Source organism: Colobus angolensis, unplaced genomic scaffold (genome assembly GCF_000951035.1).
Source record: "Colobus angolensis palliatus isolate OR3802 unplaced genomic scaffold, Cang.pa_1.0 Scaffold3, whole genome shotgun sequence".
NCBI classification, from domain to species: Eukaryota; Metazoa; Chordata; class Mammalia; order Primates; family Cercopithecidae; genus Colobus; species Colobus angolensis.
The window spans coordinates 23,559,979-23,580,386 of record NW_012116265.1 but is presented as its reverse complement, the minus strand read 5'-3'; the positions used below and the strand labels follow the sequence as shown (position 1 = coordinate 23,580,386).

General features: G+C 46.0%; 1 long non-coding RNA gene across 1 annotated transcript; it reads left to right on the top strand.

Moving 5' to 3' along the window:
- Positions 1-295: 295 nt before the first annotated feature.
- Positions 296-13,587, top strand: LOC105517205. Its single transcript, XR_001002636.1, has 4 exons — positions 296-610; positions 1,701-1,906; positions 5,196-5,288; positions 13,445-13,587. It is a non-coding gene; the product is annotated as an uncharacterized LOC105517205 (long non-coding RNA).
- The last annotated feature ends 6,821 nt before the right edge of the window (positions 13,588-20,408 follow it).

Sequence of the window (20,408 nt, the reverse complement as noted above, 5' to 3'; positions counted from 1 at the left end):
CAGGACCTCCTCGACATCCTCACGTAAAAGGATTAATTTCTGGCACTATTTTGATAATCACCCCTGGAGCTAGGGGACTTGGCTTGAGGATACTTTTGCATAGCATGTTACTTAACTTTGAAAAACACAGCAGTTGTATCAATAAATGGGTTGCAGAGTATAAAAGCAAATAGACCAACCACTCCACTCTGGCCTCAGATATTCCTCAAGCTAGATCCTTGTGGGGAACTAACTGCTTTCCTGCTGAGTCACTGCGGCTGCAGCCCTGCCCTTTCATGTGACTGTGTCATTTGGCATTATGGTTCTTCCTGAGCCCAAGGGGACTACAAAGGTCTCTATCAGGACATTGGGCATTGCCACTGTGCTAGGCGCACACACCTGACAGATCGTCTTGTGTGCTCCCACTTTTCCTGTTGCTCCCAGCATCAGATAGATCCCTGGGATCCCTCCATTAGCTTGGCAATGCCGTGGAAGTTGCCAGAAAAAGAATCCTAAGGAATTGGTTCTCAGCAGCTTCGGCTCAGGCATTTGTCTTCTTAACGAACTGGTGGGGAGGTAGCTCTTTTGGTGCATCATCTCCAGGGCAGGATCCTGCCCTCTGAAGCTTGCGGTGAGACCAGGAACTTGGGGGCTGATGGGGAAGCTTGGGACCTGCTCTTCCCTCTGCTATGAATTTTCTCTCTGGCCAAAGCAATGGCCTCTCTTAGCCCTGCATTTCAATTTGATTGCTCTCAGTACCCATGGTCACCTTTCCTCACCCACAGCTCTTCACAAAAGAGAGACAAGAACAGGGAGGAAGGGATCCCAAAGCAGAGTCCCTGTTGAGGCTGGGGTCCCTGGGCAAATCTGCACCCTGTGCAACTCCTGGGACTGCAGATGTGAGTGATACCCCAGGATGAACGGTATCCCCAAAGCCTTGAGTGGGGGAACCGTGTGCCATTTGCCACTCCACCCTTGGGAAGATAGCCCCACTATTGAGTCAGGGAGCACCAGGAAGAGGTCCTGGATTTCTAACATCTGTCGTCCTGCTGGGTAATGATACTGTGTCTTTTATAAAATCAGAACTAGCCTGGGCAACATGGAGAAAATCCACCTCTAAAAAAAAAAAAAAAAAATTAGCTGGGTGTGGTGGTCATGTGCCTATTAGTGCCAGCTACTTATGAGGCTGAGGTGTGAGGATCGCTTGAGCCAGGAGGCAAAGACTGCAATGAGCCGTGGTCATGCCACTGCACTCCAGCCTAGGAGACAGAGTAAGACCCTGTCCAAAAAAAAAAAAAGCTTTCCATTCCTCCCTTTTAGAGAAAGCAGAAAATTCACACACCTTCTGTGTGGCTGTGGTCAGAGGCTTTACCAAGGGACCTTTCCTGGGAGGGGAAAGAAAAGCCTATGAATTGCATTGAGGACCTGAACAAGGGCACAGGATATGGAGGGGGGTGACAACAAAATGGTTTTTATTGGCAATCAGCCCTCCACACGCTGCAGTCCCTCCTACCAGTCCACTAGCAGGTTCCTAGGGAAGCAATACGTCTTCCATTTGGCCATGCACACACCCCTCCTGCAGCAGCGTGCACTTTCTGTTCTCCTGCACGGCTGGCCTGATGCTCACCCTGCAGCCCAGTGACGGGAGGAATGACATTACCCCTGCCTATGCAGAACCTACTTTCCATTCCCGATCTCAGCTATGCTCTTCTTCTCCACAGTGGCTCCCAAAGTATCAAGCCCACTGTGCTGATTTGAGTATTTGGTTCAGCCCTTTCTGGTCATCACCAACGTTCACCTGGCCATGCTGATGGCAGCAGGCACTGATCTGGCCATTCCCACAGCCTGGTCACTCCATGGTGGCCCTTGATTGAGCTTGCCATGGCACAGAAGGGGGCCTCTCCTACTCACCGAACTCCTTATTGAGGTACAGCACATTTGTTTATATTCATATGGTAGTAATACCTAATTTTTATAAAACTCCTCAAGTGCCAGGCACTGTCCAAAGTATTTACACGCATTACTCATTTAATCCTCACAATTGCATGATATATACTATCAGCCTCAATTTACAGATTGAGGAAGCTTGACCATGGAGACTTTTGTTAACATATTCAAAGTGCATGTAAGGAACAGGGCCCAGATTCCAACCCAAGCTACTAAGTTCCCAAGTGCATGTGTGTTCCAAGATATCATGCCATGAGGCTGCGGAAGATTCACGTGACTGGTATCCAAATCCTTCCTAGGAATAGGTGGTGATGCGATGGGTGGAGAAGCATGGAGGAGGCAGATCCTGGAAAGAGGGCGAGCAAAGAACACAGAAAGGGGACACTGGGAGCTAGAAGCCAAAGGGGAACCTGGACTTCCCTCCATTCTCCAAGGCCTGGCTCTCACTGAAGATACTGTGGGATGAGAGAGAGAACAGAATACTAAAGAACAGAATGAGAGTAGCTGAGCAGTGGGCCCAGAGGAGAGGAATGCACACAGGCTGAAGGGAGAGAAGAGATGAAATGGACATAGCACGTCTCACAAGCCAATGGGAGGAGCTAGGAACCCAGCATTGGCTTGAAGGTGCTCACCTTCCCTCTGGATGGTTGACTCAGTGTCAACACAGACTTTAGCTGTCAGCCCTGAAAGCAATCGGCTCATCATTGCAGCCTCTTTATTGTCTAAATTTTTCTGAAGGCATGAGATGCCACTGGCCTTTCAACAGGGCTACCCAGGACATGGGGAAGAGAAGGGCAGGGAAGCAGAGATAGAGGCCAAACACAAGTGCTTCTGCCAGCAGAGCTCAGAGCATGTCTGGCAACCCCAGTTCCCAGCCCTGAAGCAGGCACCAGGCTACCAGGACAGACATAAACCAGTGACAAGGAAAGGGAAGGGCCAGCCCCAAAGCCCTTGGGATGCCTTGTCAACAGGCCAGTGTCCTTTGGAAAACATTCCAAAGGAAACAACAAAAGTGAGACAAAGGATTTCCTTCCTCTTCCCTCATGTCAGAAATTCCCTGAGGGTCTTTCCTGGACTACTTGTCTGTCTGTATAACGATCCTACACACTGGTCAAAGTTTTTAAGGCCAAAAGTTTTAAAGGAAATGGAAAGAGAAGTAAGATTTAAAATATGTGTCAGAGTCTGTTGCTGTCACTGTGGGAGCTTATTCTTTCTTGTCACAGCGAACAAAGCTGAGGAAACAGATTTTTCCATGTTACATTTGATGGGGGCTGGGGTCATGGCCTAGAACTGGGGCTCAGCGGAAAATAGAGCACACCCATTAGAGAAAGGGGTCAGCAAAAAGGAAGATAGAAGCAGATGCCAAAGGGGCAGGGGGCTGTAGGGAAAAGAGGGGGAAGAGGGAGGGGGCAAAAAGAGGAAGAAGTGGAGGAGGAGGGGATGAAGAGGAGGAGAAGGAGGAAGAAGAGGAAGAGGGGGAAGGAGGAAGAGGAGGAGGAAGGGTGAGGAGGAGGAAGAGGAGGAGGAGGAGGAAGTGGAGGAAGGGGAAGAAGAGAGGATGCACATGAAGAAGAGAAATCACCACTGCCTTGTCTGCCTTCACTTCTCCCTGCCTCTCGCATCCTCTACCTGTTCTCAGTCAAGTTCTTGCCACTGGCACTTAATTTGTCTTCCCTTTATGGACCTCAGCAATCCACCCCTCCAGGTCCTTCCCGCCTCTCACCTGGACCAGTCTGTGGCTTCCAATAATAGTCTTCTTAGCTTCAGTTTCTCCCGTCTCCAGCTCATCCTTCTCACCACTCCAGGTTTAGCTTCCTAAAATATTATTTTCATGACATTATTCTGTATCATTTTTTCATAACTCCCTCTTTAACTTCCATTTCCCAATTTGGTGTAATGGAAGGAGCCTGAGCTTTTCGTAGAAGGGTCCTCCAGGGTTCTCAGCCTCAGCACAGTTGATATTTGGGGCCAGATAATTCCTCACTGTGAGGCCTGTCCTGTGCATATTAAGATGTTCAGCAGCATTCCTGTTACCCTTGAGTGCATCCCTCCCCACCCCTACTTGTGACAACCAAAAATTTCTCTACAGTGCCACTTGTCTCCTGGGGGACAAAATTGCCTCTGGTTAAGAACCAGTGACCTAGATTCAACCCCTGACTCTGTCACCTACTGACAGAGCTCCTTTGGGTAAATGACATAACTTCTTTGAAGCCTAGTTTCCTCAACATTAACACAGGGCTAATAATGCCTACCTTACAGAGCCATTCTGAGAATTAGATAAAATAATTCTAATATATAACACAGACCTAACACAATACCTAGCACATGATAATAGCACAGTGAGATGGGGCCACTGCGTACAGTACAAACTGGAGATTCTACCATGGTTTAGCTCCATCCCAGGTGTATTAGAATAGCCATTTGCTTGTTATTATAAGGAACAAAATAATAGTGGATTAAACAAGTAACAGTCCATATAAAATCAGTCCTGGTTGATAGAGTGCCCATGTGGTGTCTGGTGTACAGGCCCTTTCTAGCTTCGTGTTCTGCCATCCTCAACACAAGGTTTCCATCCTATGGTCCAACATAGCTGTTCCAGCTCCCACCACCACATGTCTGCCCTTCCAGGAAGCAAGAAGGAAAGAAGGGTGAAAAGGGACAATATGCCTCTTTCCTTATATGGGTACCATTGCGGTGCTGTACACATCACTTCCATTCACATTCTATTGGCCAGAGCCTAGTCATATGATCACACCCAACTACAAAGGAGACCGGGAAATATATATATATATCTCCATAGCTTCCACCCAGACCACTTCTAAACAGCTTGTTCAAAGCACTAACAGAGCCAGCCATGGTGGTGTGTGCCTGTAATCCTAGCTTCTCAGGAGGCTGAGCAGATAGGATTGTTTGAGGTCAGGTGGTCAAGGTTGCAGTACACTATGATCATGCCTGTGAATAGCCGCTGGACTCCAGACTGGGCAACACAGTGAGACCCCAGCTTAAAAAATAAAGCACTAACAGGTCTATTTGGTTATCCTCCTAGTACCGTCACTTCAATATGCTCTAACAAAAGATATATATTTTTTGTTTGTTCGTTTTTAAGAAACAGAGTCTTGATCTGTCACTCAGGCCAGAGTGCCGTGGTACCATCCTCCCACCTCAAGTGATCCTACTTCAGCCTCCCAAGCAACTGGAACTACAGGCGTGCATCACCATGCCTGGCTAATTTTTTCTTTTCTTTCTTTTTTTTTTTTTTTTTTTTGTAGAGACAGAGTCTTGCTGTATTGCCCAGGCTGGTCTCAAACTACTGGGCTCAAGAAATCCTCCCACCCTAGCCTCCCAAAGTGTTGGGAATACAGGTGTGAGCCATTGCACCTGGCCCAGAAATATCTTTAGTTATGTGGCAAAGTGCCCAGCTGAACCTTCTGTTATCACAGATCAGAGAACAAATACTGGGAAATGTTACGTACTGAATGTTTGTATCCCCACTAAATTTCATATGTTGCTGGCGTTTGGAGATAGGACCTTTGGGAATTAATTGTCAGATGAGGTCATGAGGGTGAAACCCTTCTCTGATAGGATTAGTGTCCTTATAAGAACAGACATCTGCTGGACGCAGTGGCTCATGCCTGCAATCCCAGCACTTTGGGAGGCCAAGGCGGGCAGATTGCTTGAACTCATGAGTTCCAGACCAGCCTGGGCAACATGGCAAAACCCCATCTCTACAAAAAATGCAAAAATTTGTCAGGCATGGTGTTGCATGCATGTAGTCCCAGCTACTCAGGATGCTGAGGTGGGAGCCCAGGAGGCAGAGGTTGCAATAAGCTGAGATTGCGCCACTGCACTCCAGCCTGGGCGATAGAGCCAGACCTTGTCTTAAAAACTAAAAATAAAGAAGAGACATCACTCACTCTCCATCCACTATGTGAGGACACAGAGAGAAGGCAGTCATCCACAAGCCGGGAAGAGAGCCTTCATCAGAAGGCTACTCCTTGATCTGGGACTTCTAGTCTCCAGAACTGAGAAAAAAAAATACACTTCTGGTGTTTAAGCCAACCAGTTTGTGGTATTGTGTTATGGCAGCCCAAGCAGGTAGATAAAGGTTCAACCTCCAAACAGTCACATTCTGCGGTACAGGAGGTTCTGACTTCAACCTACAAATTTGTAGGGGGGATGCAATTTAGCTCATAATAAGCATACTGTAGATGCCCAGGAAATACTTCTTATCTGTCTGATTAAAAGACTCAGAAAGAGAAAGGCTAATCATACTGTTAACTAACTCCTGTGCACAGGGCCACTCAGCAATGTTTTGACATGTTACTCCTCCTCTTGCTTCCCCCTGGAACTCAATATTCTCTTTGGCTGTTATGACTCCACTCTCTCTAAGTTTTTTCCTTCTTCTCAGGCCACTCCTTCATCCCCTTAGTGAGTTCCTCTACCTCTGGCCATCCTTTAAAAGTCAGCATTCTATAGTGTTCTATTCTCCTCACTCTAAGCTCTTTCCACAGTGATCTCATGGACTCTGGCCATCCTTTAAAAGTCAGCATTCTATAGTGTTCTATTCTCCTCACTCTAAGCTCTGGCCATCCTTTAAAAGTCAGCATTCTATAGTGTTCTATTCTCCTCACTCTAAGCTCTTTCCACAGTGATCTCATGGACTCCGTTGCTGCAATCATCGTTTGCAGCTGATGGTTCTCGAACCCATAGCTTCCACTCAGACCTCTTCTGAACAGCTTGTCCAAAGCACTAACACAGCCAGCCATGATGGTGTGCACCTGTAATCCTAGCTTCTCAGGAGGCTGAGCAGGGAGGATTGTTTGAGGTCAAGAGGTCAAGGTTGCAATGCACTATGATCATGCCTGTGAATAGTCACTGGACTCCACACTGGGCAACACAGTGAGACCCCATCTCAAAAAAAAAAAAAGCACTAACAGGTCTGTTTGGTTATCCTCCTGGTATCATCCCTTCAATATGCTCTAAACTGGATCATTTATCAATCCCCTCTATCTTCTCCACCATGATTCACTCTCCTTCTCAACACACACACACACACACACACATTGTTCCTTCTCTTAAGCTCCTTATCTCAGTGAACCATATCACCATCTCCCCAGAACCTAACTTCTATATTCAATCCCCAAATCCCATCCAGTTTGCCTTCTTAGTACCTCTTTCTATCCCCTCTTCTACCAGTTTACTTTGGGCTGCTGTCATCTCTCATTTAGATTATAAAAACAATATTCTTTCTAATCCATCTGCCTTTCACCCACTCTTTTCCCTTCAATCAAAGTGACTTTCTAAAACATAAACACAATGCTACCACTCCTTTGATAAAAACCTTTTAAAAACTTACCATTGGCCTTAGACACATTTTCAAATTCCTTAGTCGGGTAAAATAATTCTTCATCCCTGGGTCCTTCTTCTCTACTCCACTTCATCTCCTGCCCATCCCCTACACAACTTACACTCTTTTTCTTCACTTACAGTTTCCCAAAGAGTTCTATGCTCTCTTTCAACCTCCAGCTTTTACACATTTTTCACCATGTTCCTCCCGGCTAATTTCTGTTACTATTGCAAATCTCAGTTTACACATTACCTCGTCGAAGAAGCCTAATCAGCCTTTGAGAACCAATTCCTGTGGATCTTCTTCCCTGGAATCAACTGTCTCCCTCACCTTCAGGCACATTAACCCCACCCTGACAGCTCATTTCCTAACACCTGTGCTCCTCTTATACTTTGTTCATATCTTTATTAAAGCATTTATCACACCGTAATTCAGCTTTGCCCTGCTGCTCCCCCACTGTATGCAGGCTCCTTGGGGACAAAAACTGTCTGGTTTCTGTGCTAGAAATCATCTGTTTTTTTCTTCCATATCCCCTCCCTACCCTTCTCTGTCCTCCTGTGAGCCCCAGGAGGCTGATCTGTAGTAAATACGTAAATAGAATTCAGCCACTGTATTCACTGAGGGTGAAGTCCAGGTCAAGGTCATCATTTCACCTGCTAGATAAGCCCTTCAACCAAAGCACAGCTTCTGCCCCGTGGACCTCTCCACCTGACTCATTTTTTCTTCCGGGAATTGTCTCTCCCTTTATCCCCTCAGCCTAGGCTTGATAATATCTTCCTGATGTTACTGGCTCCAGGAGACGGCACTACCCCTTGTTTTCCTGAACTCTGCCCTCCCCTTTGAAAATAGTCCCTTTATTAAATTCTCCTCAAATTACCAATTACCCAATTTAAGTTTGCCAGGACCCAATTAATTTCCTCTTTTAGTTTCTGGCAGATTCTAGAACATAAATGTTGAATGAATGGATGAATGAATAAATGAATTGAGGAAAACAACTCAAGCCATTGGCTAACTTGGCTTATTCATCCTCATTTCACAAGGAGAAAAAATGATTTCTCAATTTAGAACCTGAAACTCAGTCTGGCATGGTGGCTCATACCAGTAGTACCACCACTTTGGGAGGCCGAGGTGTGCACCTCATTTGAGCCCAGAAGTTTGAGACCAGCCTGGGCAACACGTCGAAACCCCTTCTCTACAAAAAAATACCAAAATTAGCCGGGAGTGGTGGCACGTGCCTGTAGTCCCAGCTACTCAGGAGGCTGAAGTGGGGAAATCAATTGAACCTGGGAGGTCGAGGCTTCGGTGACCTGTGATTACGGCACTGCACTCCAGCCTGGGTGACAGAGGGAGACCCTGTCTCAAACAAACAACAACAACAAAAGAACTTGAAATTCAAGTGAGACAGTTTTAGGGTCAGCAAAGAAGGGGATCCTTGGGATGCTTTTGGCAGAAGGCAGGTCTGGGGAATGAGAAGGAGGCTGTTGGGTAGATGGCCTTTGCTATAGCAGTCCCTGAGGTTTGCAGGGTGCTGGGCTCCCCAGAGACAACTGTATTTCCTGCTGTGACTCTGTGCCATGCTGGGTGGGAATGCCTCTCATGCCTTCCTTTCTTTCTCTTGGTCTTTCCCCTAGAGAAGGGATTAGAAAATCACTAGATTGTTACTTCCTCCAACTTCCCACTTAAATCCAGCAACCTGAAATTCAAGCTCAAGAGGTGTGGGAGGGGAAAGCTCAGCAATCATCAAAGTAGGAGAGACTACATTCATGAGCAGATCTGGGCCAAGGCCACAGCCGGGGGGCAGGATCCTCTGAGATGCGTCATACACCACACACCCTTGTGCAGTCCTCCAATTGTCCCAGCACTGTTCAAGCTGGGAGGGACCTCAGTGCTCATTATACCATCAGAACCCAGCCCACGGAGGGGAAGCAATTGCCCAAGATCACACAGTAAGTTGGGTGTCAGAACCTAGGTCACCCAGTCAATAAACTTGCCATCTCATTGCCACACCACACTGCCTCCTGAGACCAGGGGATGCTTCCAACATGTCAGGTTTCAGTAGAAGGAACAGGATCCCAAAAGAAGAGGCCAGACAGACAGTTCAGGTCTGCTGTACTGTGTGCTTTGGAAAAGAGAATTAGCACTAGTCAAGCTATGGTTATACACAAGGCCCTGGCCATATATTGTCGGGGGTCAATAGTACTGGTTCCGCAACACACACTGGGGCCTGTTGGGGGCGGTGGGGGAAGGAGACCATCAGGATAAATAGCTAACGCATGTGGGGCTTAGTACCTAGGTGATGGGTTGATAGATGCAGCAAACCACCATGGCACACGTTTACCTATGTAACAAACCTGCACATCTTGCACGTGTGCCCCAAAATTTAAAATAATAAAGAAAAGAAAAAAAAAATAGTACTGGTTCTGAGCTCAAACAAATACGGGTCTGAATTTTGTGTGACCTTGAATAGGTGACTCAACTTTTCTAAGCCTGTTTCCTCAGCTGTAAAATGAAGGTTAAAAGAATACTCACCTCAAAGGATTTTTGTGGGGACTAAATAAGGTGATTTATGTGAAGCATTTAGCACATTTAAAAGCTGGCACTGAATAAGCTCTCAATATATGTTGGCAATTATTTTTCCCTGTAACAATTGTTGTATTTAATTCTCATGCCATCCTTTTAAGAGAGACAGGACATGAGCTTGGTAAGTTGCTTGCTCAAATTTATGTGTCCATTTATATTTGTTAAGCTGCTACCAAGGGGCCGGATTCCAGAGTTCTGGACTCTGGGGATATGGCAATGAATAAAGGCAACAAAAATCCCTGCCCTCATGGAGCTTTCGTTGTAGTTGGGGCAGACAATCAACAAAAAGTACAAGTCAATTATATGAAATGCCAGAGGGAGATAAGTGTTATTGAGAGACATAAAACAAGGGAGATGACGGAGAGAGGGAGGGGAGAGTTACAGTTTTAGAGAGAGTGGTCATGGAAAGCCTCCACATGATGGTGATAAAGAAGCTAAAAAGAAATTATTTAGGCAGTTGGTGAGGGTATGAGAGTCCTCGGTAAGGCTTCCCTTTTAACAAAAAGCAGCCCCAAAATCATTTCTTTTCTAACAAAGAACCACCTGTAAAATCGATCTGCAGACATAAATAAGCAAGCTCGAAGCTTGCACAGGTAAATGCCGGCAGCTGTGCCGATAGGAAAGGGCTACCCGGGGCCAGGTGTGTTCAACAAGGAGGTTCCCTCTTCTCTTTTCTTTGTCACCACACGTGCAGTAGAAAGGCAGGCAACCCGTGCCAGTCAGGTAGAGACTCCATCTGTACAATAAAAGATTAGGGTGAGATGGCCAGCTTCTTTGTGTGCTATGCAAATAGTGCACCTGGTCCTACCAATCTCGCAGGCCCTATGTAAATCAGACGCCACCTCCTCAAGCTCGCCTATAAAAAACCCCGTGCATTTCACCACAGAACCAGAAAACCTACTCGGGAGCCCTTCTTTCTCTCTCTGCAGGAAAGAGAATTATTCTCTTTTCTTTCTTTCGCCTATTGAATGTCCACTCTTAAACTCACTTTTTGTACATCTGTGTCCTTGATTTCCCTGGTGTGAGACAACAGAGCTCGGATATTACCCCAGACAAATGATGCCCCTTCAGTGGCATTGAGCAAGGGTGTGAAGAAGGGAAGGGGGATAGGCTTGTGGCTGTCAGCGGGAAGAGCATTCCAGAGAAAAGGAGGCACACGTGCAAAGGCCCCGAGACAAGCACCAAATATTGGCAGGAGAACCTGGAGGCCAGTGCTCTGAAACAGGAGTGCAGGGAGGAGACAAGGGAATTGAAGTTAGAAAACACCCTTAATTATGGTGCTGGGAGCTGAGATTCAAACTGAGAACTGGTTCCCAAGCCCTTGCTCAGCCCCATTGCAGGCTCACTAGATGACAGGCTGGTGTGATTTTTGATTCTGTTCTTTCTAGAGAGGGTTTTGTGTGGTCCAACACTGGATACCAGAGAGGGGGCTGAAGAATTCCATTTCCAAATAAGTGTAATGTCTCTATCTTCGGAACCAAAAATCAGAATATACATTTCAATAAGTACGTGAACTTATAAGCAGGCAGGACAGAACATATGAAAGTAGGGCATCCAAGATATGCAGGACTTTGAATGAGCACAAAAGCTTTTCTGTCCCTAAGATCCTCAGGCACTTTACCTTTATCCACCTCTAATAAGAACCACTTCCTTCCTTGGCCTGGGGAGGGGCAAGCTGGGATTCTTTAAAGTCCTCTACCTGCCAGGGCAACAGCGAAGTCCAAGCAGGCAGAAGGCAGGGGCAGGGGTTAGGTGGCCGGGAGTCCCAGAGACCCAGTCCTGACTCCGGTACACTCTCTCGGAACCCTCTGAGTGCCTTACTTTCCCTCCTCCAGCAAGAGGCCCTCCATCTGCCCACCCACCTCCCAGGATATTCCTAGGAAGGATCAAAGAGGACCTCTTGAAAGGGCTGGCTCCCACTCCAGATAATTGCTAGGTAAACGCACCGTGTGTTGAGGATGTAATGGGCCAGTGCAGACAGAGCTGAACAGAGGAAATTGCTCACTTCAGGGAGGGGCAGGAACTCTTCCAGGCCATTACAGTCCACTAAGTAAGCTGCCTTTGCCAAGGTGAAATGGCTCCCTGATGACTTGAAGAGTGAACTGTCTCCTACCATTTCACACTGCATTTTGGTTACTGAGCTGTGATGCTCCCCTTGTCTCTCCACAAAACCTCTGCAGCAGGGTTGCCATCACCCTTCCGGCAGAAAGACTGGGAAAACAAGCCACTGATTTCAAAGAGGGAGCAAATTTATGTGGAAGGAGGTAGGGGAGGGAGGGTGAGAGAGAGACTGCTCTGGAGCTCAGTGAGGGACCTCGGGGTTACACCAGAAGGGACTCTGTGCTGGGTTCCAGGCCTGATTATTTCTTTTTTTTTTTTTTGAGACAGAGTTTTACTCTTGTCATCCAGGCTGGAGTGTAGTGGTACAGTGGCGTCAACCTCCGCCTCATGGGTTCAAGTTATTCTCCTGCCTCAGTCTCCTGAGTAGCTGGGATTACAGGTGCCCACCACCACGCCTGGCTAATTTTGTATTTTTAGTAGAGATGGGGTTTCACCATGTTGGCCAGGCTGGTCTCGAACTCCTGACCTCAGGTGATCCACCTGCCTCGGCTTCCCAAAATGCTTGGATTACAGATGTGAGCCACTGCACCTAGCCCCTGGTTATTTCTTGATGCCATGCATCAGCTGAGTGGCTTTGAGGAAGTCAGTTCATGACTCCAGCCCTCAGATTTCTCATGTAGAAAATGAGAAGATAATTGCTTAGTTCATACCCAGCTCTAAAATTCTGTGATTTTAGGCAGAAGAAGAGATTGCATGGAGCATTTGAGTGACTGGGATGGCTCATGACTGGGCTGAGATGATCGACCTTTGTTTCACATCCAGAAACCTCTTCACCTGAACCTCATTGCCACAAGCCAGAGCGAGACCTAGACAGGGATTTTCACACCAACAACAAAAAACACACTTAAAGAGCCTGATTATTTTTACCTGGAGCTTGGAGGCCCAGAGGAAAAACATACAAATAGGACCAGGCACACACACACACACTCAGCTTCTGAATTTTAATATCAGAAGATCATTACCATAAGCTGCATCAACAACTTGGGATCCCAACTAGTGCCAACTAAGCCTTCTCACTTAATTACATGCTTAGAGCACTACAATTTAAAATCCTGGCAACCATGTTCTTTGTAATTAAAAACAAACTCACAAACAGGCCTTACTTGTGCCTCTAATATGTTGTTAAGAGTTTGTCCCTGCTGCTCACCCACTTTCCTGGGAACACTGCTTTTCGCCAAAGAGCCTCAGTCCCCAAATCCCAAATGCCTGTCAGTTACCCTCCAGCTTCTGTCAACAGGCCCATGGCCAAATGTCATGAAAACCAACAGCTTTGCTTATTTCCACTCTGAGCTTCCAGATAACTATGCCTCCATTAATCCCTACTGAGGAACACAAGATTCCTCAGCTGCACTGGGGATACTGTGAGGATTTTGCATCATCAGTAGCTTTGAAAGTTGGAAGTGAAGTATCGGATTCTAGCCATGATTGGCCTTCATTCATTAATCAGTGCTGCTTTCTCTACCTTTCCAGGTTTATGAGCAGAAACCATTGCTTAAGAGATACTCACCATCAACCAGAATCATGGGGGACAGAGCACCATGAACTCAGTGAGCAAAGAGAACACTGGGGGGATATTCTTGGGGATGCAATCTCCACATCAAATCCATCGGCAAGACCTGGATGTTCTTGGAAATGTTGAAACATTGAAAATGTTGAACATAAATCTTCTCCCCATCTCCAGTATCAACACCCAACTGAGGCCACCATCATTTCTTGGGTTTGGGTGGACAATTGCAACAGCCACCTATGACTGCTGTGACTTTCTCTATAACTCCAGTTAGTCCATCCTCCACTCCGCAGCCTGAATGATCTCTTCAAAATTCACAGTAGGTAATGACACCCCAGTGGAAAATGTTGATTGCCTTCTACTTAGAATAAACCCCAAATTCTTTACTGTGGCCTACAAGACCCTCAGTGCAATTCTCGCTGGATGGGCTCCTCATTTTTTAAGTCTCAGATTAAATTTGCGGTTCTCAAAAGGCAGCAATTTTGCCCTTTAAGAGACATTTGGCAATGTTGGGAGATATTTTTGGTTGTCATAAATGGAAGTCAGGGGGTGCCACTGGCATCCAGTGGTCAGAGGCCAGGGATGCTGTTGGACATTCTGCAATGCACAGAATAGTCCCCTACCGCAAAGAATTGTCTGACCCAAAATGTCAGTAGTGCCAAAGTTGAGAAATCCTGCCTTTAAGTCACTTTCTTATAGTGACTTTACATCTTTATCTCAAATTGGTTCCCATCCCCTATGCTCTTCATACCTCTAACCACAATTTGCAATTCTCTTCTTATTGTCATTTACATACATGTAAGCTCCACATTCTGGGCTAGAGACGAAGTATGTCATGTCCAACTTTGTTGTCTCAACACGTACCACTTAGCAGATGCTCAATACCTATTGTAGGAAGAAGAAGGGCAGGAAGGGGAAAGGGAAAGAAGAAAGGGCAGTCAAGGTGAAGCAGCACCCCCGCCCTTCTGAGCCCCTTTCAGTATCATACTGACTCTCATCTTCATGTGGAAAACCTGCCATTAGACTTGGCCAGTTGCGCTGATTATGTTTTACTGGAGAACAAGCCGAGTGGACTAGGAAAACACTTTAAAACTCAATTGTGGGGCAGGGTGGGGGGTGGGGGCATTGCCATGAAAATGTTTAGATTTCTTCAGTATTGACTTTGTTTTGTCAAACAAGTCCTCTTGAGGATAGGGACCATGTCTATTTCAGTCTCCGCTGTAGCTCCAGCAACTTGCATAGTGCACAGCACAGAGATAGTGGGTTCCCCAAAAGTGTTTGTGAATGTGTGAGTACTCCCCCAACCTGCAGGGGAGGGAGGGTTGATACCCCACTGCACCCACTTCTTCAGCCCCTCATGAACCCACTTATGAAGCCAGCCTTCAGGTCAGACTCTTGCTTTTCTTCTTATTAGTGGCCTTTAAAAGAGCATTGCCAATAAAAACTTCAGCCCTAAGGCCAGGCGCGGTGGCTCACGCCTGTAATCCCAGCACTTTGGGAGGCCGAGGTGGGTGGATCACGAGGTCAGGAGATCGATACCATCCTGGCTAACACGGTGAAACCCCGTCTCTATTAAAAATACAAAAAATTAGACTGGCACAGTGGCGGGCGCCAGTAGTCCCAGCTACTCGGGAGGCTGAGGCAGGAGAAGGGCGTGAACCCGGGAGGCGGAGCTTGTAGTGAGCCGAGAGCGCACCACTGCACTCCAGCCTGGGTGACAGAACGAGACTCCGTCTCAAAGAAAAAAAAAGAAAAAAAACTTCAGCTGTGGAAAGGAATTCTAGCCTTTGTCAGCTATTTCCGACAGCCCTTGAAAGAAAAATAAATTTGGCTCCAAGTTTTCCCATGCCTGTTTATAGTTTCTCACACAAAGCTCTGCTGTTTATCCAATTTTGTCACCCAGAGACCCAGCTACCTCTATCTCAGAGGTAGCTTCTCCCGTCTCCACCTCAGCAGCCTCCACTCCAACTTCCTCCTCCCCAGTTAAGTCTTCCAAGAACCCATGAGGCTAAGCTGCAGGCTGCGAGGTTTCTATAGTGCACTCTTTCCTGGAATGACTCTGCCTAAATTTCACTTTTAAGTCTCAGAGTCATGTTATGTTATTAGCAACACAAAATGAAAAAGATTGAACCCTTTCAGTTTAATCTGCTGAGTTTCTGAGGCTGCAGGGAACTCCTCCAAGGAATGTGCTTAGCTTTTGTTAGAGGAAGTTAAAAAAGAAGAAGAAGAAAAAAAGCCCAACATATTATTTGGCATAAATCTGCTCATCTAATTTAGATTGTAGAAACCTATTGATTAGGTTCCCAGGCCTGTCACTTTTTTCCAATAGCGACTACAAATACCACTACCATTAGGAGATTTCATATCATAAAACTCACTACTATGATCCCACTTTTATATTTTCCCTCTCTCCCTCTCTCTTCTGCCCTGTCTCCCTTTCTCTCACGCGCACACAAAAGCTGTTCGTTATTCTCATCAGCGCCATCTGGTGGTGTTTCAAATGTTCCAGTACCCTTTAAAAACGTATTAAAAAAAAAAAAAGATTGAGGACCCCAAAGAGCACCTGAGTCTGTGTCATATCTAACACAGTTATCCTATTCAAAAATGAAACTGGTCGGGCATGGTGGCTGACGCTGTAATCCCAACACTTTGGGAGGCCAAGGTGGGCGGTTCACTTGAGGTCAGGAGTTTGAGACCAACCTGGCCAACGTGGTGAATCCCCGTCTCTACTAAAATTACAAAAATTAGCCAGGCGCGGTGGCAGGCACCTGTAATCCCAGCTACTCGGCAGACTGAGGCAGGAGAATTGCTGGAACTGGGAGGCAGAAGTTGCAGTGAGCTGATATTGTGCCACTACACTCCAGTCTGGGCAATAGAGCAAGACTCTATCTCTAAAAAGAAAGAAAGAAAAATGAAACTGAAAAATTTTGGAAAACATTTATTGATCCATTTTAAAATAACAATAATAAATGTTTAATGTAAATAACGTTTACGTTATTTTTAATGAAATTTTAAATGAATTTTTTATGAAATTTTAATGAAAAATATCTGTTTTTTCCAAAACAAAAACAAATTTAGGAAGAGTGGCATTATTTTACATTTTTGCACATCTCTTTAATGTCTGACTTAAAAGATACCTAAAGTTTCATATCTGCTTCTGTGTTCAATCTGTTCCAATATCTCGTTTTAGTTAAAACATAAGAAGAACATCTGGCCTCACACAGATACGTAGTTGGAAAAGTCATGAGTATTTTAATAGCCTTTGAAGATCATTGTGGGTATTCTTCTTTGATACTATTCCAAAACTCCACAAGTTATGGCTTCTTAAAAGTTAGTTGGAATGGAGAATCTGAAACCACATCCATGAACTTTTGGTACTGTTATGCTAAAACCTGCTGTTCTATCTTGGACTTTGAATGCATTTTTTTAAGTTATTATACTTTAAGTTCTAGGGTACATGTGCACAACGTGCAGGTTTGTTACATATGTATACACGTGCCATGTCGGTGTGCTGCACCCATTAACTCGTCATTTACATTAGGTATATCTCCTAAGGCTGTCCCTCACCACCCCGCCCCCACCCCGTGACAGGCCCTGTGGTGTGATGTTCCTCTTCCTGTGTCCAAGTGTTCTCATTGTTCAATTCCCACCTATGAGTGTTCACACATGTTTTTCCTCACCCTAGGGCAAACTAAATAGCACAGGCAGGACCCAGCTGGAAGCACCCACTTCATCTCCCACCTATGTAAAAGTTCATCTTTTTTTGCCTACCAGTTACCACCTAACACCAGTGCTTATCACAAAGAAAAGGCTGCAACAACAAGTGCTCCCATGAGATAAGGAATTTAAGGTAAGTGAGCTGGCAGAGGATAAAATCCCCTTCACCCAGCTGCTCCCAACACCTGGCTTCTCCATTAACACCACCTCCCAGGACTATTTAAGTCTTCCTCATCTTCCAGGTCTCAACTTGGACATCACTTCTCACCTCTTGTCTGCCTATTTGTGCCTATCTCTCTCTGTCTCTCCATATAGAACATGTAGATATAAAGACAGAGATAGATATAGACAGACAGATCGATATTGAAATATAGATAATCATACTGCCTTAATTGCTGGGTAAGCTGATTTTCCCCGCTAGATGGCAAAATCAAAAAAGTGGCCATCATTTTCTGTCCCATTCACCCTCAGGGGTTTTAAAACACAGAGATAGTGTGTTTGAGCATTAGCTAAGGACATGCTTTTAGATGGGGAATGCCTTTCCATACAGCGCCATCCCCCACTGCATCTTACTGTCATAAGAGTGCCTCACTCGTTGACCTGTCTGCTCCCACACAGAACTGGAATTTGCCAGTTACATTGTAACTGGGAGCAGAGTAGGCCCTCGACAACCATTTGTCAGAGGATCAGAGGGATGAGTCTTTTCTTTTCGGGTTGGGTAAAGCACAGAACTAGGTGGGAATTGATGCTACTTTATCGGGCCACTCCACACTAGCCATGGCCCTCAGGATGTCTCTCCATCTGCAGGTGTCCCGTGGTTCTTGGTACGCTTCTCCACTGCATCCTAGCATGTTCAATCTCACCAGGGAGACTGTCATCTTCTGGGGATGAAATGTGATCTCTATTCCTTTCTTCTCTTTCCCATCTTGCCTTGTCTCCTTCCCTCACATTTGACCACTGATTTTATTTATTTATTTTAGACGGAATCTCACTATATCACCCAGGCTGCGGTGCAGTTGTGCCATCTCGGCTCACTGCAACCTCTGCCTCCCGGGTTCAAGTAATTCTTCTGCCTAAGCCTCCTGAGTAGCTGGGACTACAGTCACAAGCCATCACACCTGGCTAATTTTTGTGTGTTTTGTATTTTTAGTAGAGACAGGGTTTCACCACATTTGCCTGGCTGGTCTCGAACTCCTGACCTCAGGTGATCCACCAGCCTCTGCCTCCCAAAGTGCTGGGATTACAGGCATGAGCCACGGCACTTGGCCTGACCACTTAATTTGGTGACCACTTACAGGTTGCAGTCTTCTTAGACACCAGGGCAGATAGTCAGAAAGACAGTTCATAAAGAGGATAATACTCTCTCAAGCATAAGGCCTCCATTCCTGGAAAATTAAGTGTTTCAGGAAGCAGAGAAGTGTTGAATCTTAGGGGTGGGGAAGGACTGGAGGCAGGGAAATTGTGATGGGAAGGTAGACTGGGGTCAGATTGGGTGGGGTCCTTAAGGCCGTGCTCAAGAATGTGGATCCTTTCCTGCAGGCGTTGGGCATGGCATGATCCAACCTGTGTTCCACGAGCACATTTCCTAGGGCTGATCTTTCTCAAGCCTCCCCATTGTCCTTCCATCACAAAGAAGTGTCCAGTGCCTCCCACTGAGACCCCACAACAGGTTCCCCTGGTTGGATGGCAGCAGTGTGACCAATGATTGAGAGGAGGAGGGGATAGAGCAGTAGACCCCCACCCTTATCTCCACCCCACCCCCTTATGCCAAAACATGTTCTCCAGCTTGAGCTAGTTGGACTAGATTGGGTGGGGACCAAGGGCTCAGAGGATTAGGATATCAGCCCCAGCCTTGAATGATGCACATTCCACAGGCGTGTAAACAGGGTGTGGTGGACCCAGGCCTCGTGCAGCTCCTTTCACAGAAGGGTGTGCACTTGTGTTGTAGGAACGTGCTGTTTGCCTGTGCAGGACCTGACATCCCTAACCAGCTGTGCCCCTAGGAAACCCCCACAGCACCTCCTTCTTAGAACGTTCTCTGTTCATGTGCCCTCCCTGGATTCTGCTAGCAGTCTGCACGTGCTCACCATTCCAGCACCATCTCTCCACTGGAAGGAAGGGATGAAGAAAGGGGTGAGGAGGAACAGGAAGTTGGCCCTAGTTCTACCTTCCATAAGCAGGGCTTCTGGAATCACCTTGTTATACTGCTCAGGGTGGGGGACAACCTTGAAGCCAGTGACCTCTGGAACACCTGCAAAGGAACCTGGTTAGCATGGGAAAGCATCCTCAAACTACTTTATTTGCCATTGTTTTGCTGAATAGAAAAGTAACATATATTCATTTTTTTAAAGTTTAATAAATTCCAAAAGAACATTTTAAAACCATCTATGCTACCTCCCCACGAAGATAACTGACTTTCTCCCAGTCTTTTTCCTGTGCCTATCAGGTGTGTATTTTTTTAAATGTAAATATACTTTCTGTATATAATGGGGATCAAATTGCTTTTGAAATTTTTTGTATCCTATCATTTAGCTTATCATGAACATTTTCACATTTTCTTATTCATGAAAAATTTAACTTCATGAATAATCTAATGGCCACATAATATCTCACATGGTCCATTATAAAACTAGCGCTAGGAACCCAGGGTGAGGCATTACAAGGTTTACTTTTTTAAAAAAGGTGGAGACAGAGTTGTGCTGCCTGAGAGGGAGCATCTCGCCATCTCCTGCCTTGGTATCTTTTATTCTTTAGGACTCAGCTCAGGTTCTGTCTTCTCCACGGAGTGAAGCCCCAGCTCAGGCTAAACCCAGCCCACGGTGCTCCTTCGGCACCCCGTCACGGCGCTTACTACATTATATTAAACAGATTTCTTCATATTTTGGTCTCTCCCACCAGACAATATAGTCTTTGAGAACCTGGCTAAAGAAGCTACAACTCTCTAGTGTCCAGCTGGTACCTAGCACAGGAAGGTCCTCAATAAATGCCTTGAAAAGCAGAGTTTAAGCAACCCCCTGTTGTTGGGCATTTAGACAGTTTCTAGTTTGTGAAGAGAGCCTTCTTGCTCTTCAGATTCCATGTTGTTGGGTGAGGAAGAGGGTGGAAGAAGACCCAAATTCTTATTTGGGTCATTTGTAGTCTCTTGAATGATCCTGTAAATAACGTGGGATGACTTGTAAATCTTTATCTGCATTCAACTCAGTTTTTTTT